Below are 5,967 nucleotides of genomic sequence, written 5' to 3' on the forward strand. Positions count from 1 at the left end.
AACTTTTTATACCACAACATTCCCTTATCTAATTTTGGGTCAAATAAATATACACTACATATATTAATCATGTATTCCTACATTTGTTAGTGTATGTACAGTGACACCCACTGAAAGTATATTTTTCATGTATGTAGTGTAGTGTGCTCTCTGAAGGCACCAGTTCTGTAGGGTTTGGGCATTTACTGGGACAATTATTAATTGTAGCAGTAAATCACAAAATTGATTCTTTTGATGGCTTTAGAATCCAACCATGCGACATAACTCAAACAACGCACACACACAGGTACTAATACACGAGGATACATTTATTAATACATAGAATATGCATATAAACCTAACAGATCTTATCGAGAGGGTTATCAGAATACAAAAGGTATATATTCAGTCAGTTACAAAGAGTTACATATATCAAGAGGACATACATTCAGTATATCATTCATTTAGACCGTTTCGTAAATTAACTTGGTTATAACTTCTACATTAGATACTCAAAACAAGTACATAACTCTTAGGAATTAAATTGATATCAACTGGTTGGGATAACAATTGAATTCTCGAGCAGTAATGCAGTGAAGTTGAATACTCATCCAATCTCTGGGGATTCAGATCTCCTGCAGGCACAAAGAAACAGTTGCAAGCTGTTGCTGTCCAATCCGCGCTCTCTGGCTCGGTGCCAGGCTGTGCTGTGCGGCCTGCGACGGTGCGCTGCTGATGCTCACTGACCGATCACTGATAGCTAGCTCACTGATTCTGCTAGTTACTGTTGTCTTTAACTAGCAAAGTTTGTGCACAGGAGAAAAGATGACTGTGGGTCCCAGCAAGTCAGGAAGAGGACCGGTTCGTTCCTGATGAAGAGCTAGTTCTGAATAGTGATTCAGCTGTCCACAGTTCCGACCTGTTCACGAGGCCTGCTGCTGGTGTTAACCTCGGGTGGATCCTCTGGTTACTCTCTGGCAACCTCCGCTCTAGACTCTCAGAACAAAGGAAAGTTCTGGCACTTGGACACACTGGCCATTCCGTGGTTGTCCGGGCTGAGTCTCAGGATGGTCAGGAGGCGCGCTGCGAGAATGTCCTGCCCTTGGGAGCCTTCTGGTCCTGGGCCATCCTGCCTTGGAATTCTCCGTTGAATTCCCTTTAGAAAAGTCCACAGAATTCTCCTGAATCCCACTGAATCTCTCAGGCTCTCTGTGTTGCCTGTTTTTACCTGGAGGAACTTCAGCTCGTTGATTGGCTGAAAGTTCCATGGGCATCAGAGTCCCACGTGGGTTACTCGGCCCTACCAGTCCCTGATTGGTTGATCAAGGTGAGATATGAGTCACTTACTCCTGACACTTAGGAATGCAGCCCAGATGTCCATCTGGCAATCCCTAGACAGATAGGCGCCAATGGATGGCCATTGATCATGATAGCCAGGCTTAGCTAAGTGGATCCCCCTTTGGGAGCTGTCCTAGGAAACCTTATCAAAGGAAACCTTAAATCAGCCTGCATGAATAGTTTCTCTGTGGCTGCACCACAGAGATGAACAGAGAGATGAGGCCTAATTTGGGAAAGCTCAGAAACACTTAATTCTGCCTTATTAATAAGCCTCGCCGCTACATGTATAAGCATTAAACAAGTTGTAGACTGTGAAAAAGAAGATTATAGAATACATTCTATATTACTATATGGTAATATATACTACATATTAGAAGTAATAGGTTTATTCCATGCTGAAAAGAGAAGAATGAAAACGTTTCAGCCGTGGAGCCTTCTTCAGATGTGAGAAAGACAGGGCAGTAAGCAAAGGTAATGTAGCGGGAGAACAAAAGCTGAGAGAGAGGAGGAGCGAGGGGTGGGAGCCGGGGACAGAAAGAGAGGCCAATCTGGAGGTACAAGATGCCATCTGGGTGATCCGGAATTGTCCTGAGGGGCCTTGAATGAGTGTGCTGTTAGATATGTACTTGCAGGTGATACAGCAAGCTCTGTTGCAAGGGAAAGTGCCTGGTGTGGATGGTTGCTGAAGGCAGTCAAGGGAGCTGTGAACAAGAAAGTTACGCAAACTAGGTGGTTGGCAATATGAGATGACTGGGCGGTCAGAAAAGAGGGCCCAAATGGAGGGATCATCCTGTAGGATGGAAAAGTTGTGAAAAATGGAAAATGACTACATTTCACCAACTTCTACCTGTCCCTCAAATACACAGTTGAGATATCTTTCACTACTCTTCCGTTTCCAGACATTAACTTCTCCATTAACTACCCATGACTCTCTACTTCAGTCTATTACAAACCCACGGATTCACATGGCTATCTTCTGTATAAGTTCAGCTGGGTAGCTGCGTCAGCATGTGAAGGCTGCAAAGGAACAAGTAATAGGTTTATTCCATGCTGAAAAAAAGAAAACACAACGTTTCGGCCGTTGTACAATGATTATGCAGAGATTACATCGATTTCCAGAACCAAGCCCTCAAAATGTATTCCTTTTTCATCAACAGAGGATACCCTAGCAGTGTTATTGACAGGGCCCTTGCCTGAGCCAAAAACACCCCTCTGACCATTGACTCAATCACGAACTCCCACTGTAACAATCGCATTCCTTTGGTGCTTCCCTTGCACCCCAACACACTTCCTATCCCCAGGACTATTAACGACAACTTTTCCATCCTACAGGATGATCCCTCCGCTGGGGTCCTCTTTTCTGACCACCCCATCATCTCATATTGCAACCACCTAATCTGCGTTACGTTCTTGTTCACAGCTCCCTTGATTGCCCTCAGCAACCATCCACACCAGGCACTTTCCCTTGCAACAGAGCTCGCTGTATCACCTGCAAGTACACATCCAACACCACACTCATTCAAGGCCCCTCAGGACAAATCCAGATCACCCAGATGGCATCTTGTACCTCCAGCAACCCTATTTACTGTATCTCTTGCAGTAAATGCCCAGCCATCTACATTGGAGAAACAGGAAGGAGACCCGGAGACCGCTTCAGAGAACATGTTGGGGCTGTGAAGATTAAAGATCTCTCCAAGCCCATTGTTTCTCATTTCACCTCTGACGGCCATGATCACACTAATCTCTCTGTCTGTGTTCTCAAAGACAGTTTTCCGAACTCGTACATCAGAAAGACTACAGAAAGTAAAATTATCCTGCAGCTAGGATCACACCTTCCCCCTTCTCGTAATGACAGACTACTTTTCTTCTAAATTCTCTCTTTTCATTGTAGGTTTCATTTCACACCTCACTTCACCTATCCTGATTTCGCACCTCCAGATTGGCCTCTCTTTCTGTCCCCGGCTCCCACCCCTTGCTCCTCCTCTCTCTCAGCTTTTGTTCTCCCGCTACTTTACCTTTGCTTACTGCCCTGTCTTACTCACACCTGAAGAAGGTTCCACGGCTGAAACGTTGTGTTTTCTTTCTTCTCTTTTCAGAAGTGAAATAAACCTATTATTAATTCCTGTGTAGCCTATGCATGCTGACCATAACTATACTATATATTATATACTTATTATTATATATAGTAATATACTATATAATATATATACTAATTCTTAAGGAAAGCAAAGTCAAAAAAGTGTGTGTGTTCATTTTAAAGGGCAGTAATAAATTGAGTTTTTCAAGGGGCATAGTTATAACTGTTTCAGGTTTTATGCAAACCTAAGAGCTTAATTTATAATCCCTCCATTTTCTAACCACTTCTTCCAGTTCAAGGTTGCAGGGGAGCTGAAGCAGCAATCCAGCTATCCCAGCAAGCAATAGGCACAAGGTACAGTACACTCTGGATGGGATGCCAGTCCATCATAGGGCACACACAGACACACACACACACTTCAGGGCCTGAACACGCGGAGGAATCCCACACAAACGCAGGGAAAACAGACAAACTCCACACAGATAGCACCCCTGCTCCAGAACTGAGCCCAGGGCCTTAGTGCTGTGAGGCAGCAATTCTTGCCGCTTTGACACAGTGCTACCCTTAATTTATCATGCACTACATAAACTCATAAAAATATATTATATATTATTCATTATTAATATAAACCATCATTATCTAGTGGCTGCAAGCAGGAAAAGTGTATCGTGTATCCTAGAACAATTTATGAACAGATTTAGGCTTACTGAGGCAGGGTGGTTATTAACCTGTTTGCAGTCGTCTCATTGCCGCATGGAAAACAGACAGACCCTGGAGTTACATATCCTATTGAATCACGTACCATGAACTCTGCCTTATGCCTTCCTTTTCCTACCACAACTCCAAAAGATCTGTCACAAGGGTTCCTCACCCCTCAAGGTTAACTGGCTGTGGGATCTTTCCTGATAACACGATGGTATCAGCCAGGTAGAAAGATCAATTGGTGCCCTCCCATCTGCTACAGTGGTCAGCCTGGACCCTGAGGACTGCCTGAAGATTCTGGGTCAGCCTAAAGCAATATTGAATGTGCACGTTCTGCAGGGCACAGTCATCTAACAGGGACAGGCTGATGGATTATTAAAGCTCTACAGCACTTGGTGTGGTGCAAAGGGATCTGACTCCTTTCTATATCCACCTCGGTGGTGTTTGGCTACCTCCAGATCCTCCTGAAGCAAGGCAAGGTAGGCTACTCTCTGGAGGTCCCCTTGATAATGTGATCTCTTCCTGCCACAACAGAGAGGGAGCCAATTGAATCACGTCATCTAACCACCTTGCTTTCGCGTTGCACCAAGAGACCCGCGATCCTAACACAGGTATGTGTTACCGTCATGGTACCTGCAGGTAGTTCTGCAAGCACTGCTGGAAGCTACCTTTGAACCACTCCTGTCTGCAGACATTAAATGTTCAAGCCTTCCTTGAAGCCCTCAGGTCAGCAAGCAGTGGGGAAGAACCGGGTGTTTATGTGGCCAGGAGGCAGGCACAGGTCTGCATAAACATAAAGTCAGAGAGCAAAGGGTGCAGATTAAAACCTCAACCATTAACAACAGGAGTAAAAACAACAATAACTGAAAATTACAGTCCAACCGCAAGAGAGAAGGCCTTAAAGCCATCTATAGTACAAAAAGACCTTCAAATTGACGCAGAAATTCTTATTGACGCAGGTGGACGTGGATCTATCGGTTATTCAATCAGTATGTATCCAGTAAAGATAGTGTACAGTATGTCTTGATCTCAGTCTTGAAGATCTTGAGTATAATAAGCAGTTATATCGCAGTACTGTAGTAGTACTGTAGTAATTTAAACCTAACACCGACCGTCAGACAACTGAAATAGTATTACTTGTCATCTGCTGTTTGTGCTACAATCCAGTCAGTACTCACTACTGCCACAACATTAATTTTGCACAATGCACAGAACAGAAATTATGCCTGCAAATCAAGAGCTAAATAAAAACAATGTACGATACGTAGAAGGCCTGGAGACATTAAACACACAAAGGTTGTTTGCATTGAGCATTCATTTTTTCTTCTTCTCCTTCGTCATCACCACTAACACCACCACCACCACCACCATCATCATCATCACCATAATCCTAAATCGAATTCTTAACTGCAGTATTACAATTTTTTTATTAGTAATAATAGTATAGCGACTATAATGCTAATATATTTTATTATTATATGCATAATCACTATCATTACTTGCTTAACAGAAACGACTTTCAATATATAATAATAATAATTACAATAACCAGAAATACATGCAGGTAGTTCTTTAGCGCAATGTCCTTACACGGTATTGTGAGCAGTCTGTTCGGTAGTCATGAGACATTTTAATTGACTGCCTGACCTTGAGATTTTGTTCTGGTATTACAGATAAAATTAACTGCCGTATATCTACAGTACCTGTCACATTATTGCCGACGGTTTTCAGAGAACATTCAGTTTTTCTGTATCATTCAAAACAGTGAAACACACTTTCCTATCTTAACTGGTAGTTAAAAGGCGCGACACAAGAGCTATGGAATTACTTTCTTATAACAGCGAGATGCGCGTCCCCTGTCCCTGCACTCG

Source organism: Lepisosteus platostomus, chromosome 3 (genome assembly GCF_059453375.1).
Source record: "Lepisosteus platostomus isolate fLepPlt1 chromosome 3, fLepPlt1.hap1, whole genome shotgun sequence".
In the NCBI taxonomy this organism is placed as follows: domain Eukaryota; kingdom Metazoa; phylum Chordata; class Actinopteri; order Semionotiformes; family Lepisosteidae; genus Lepisosteus; species Lepisosteus platostomus.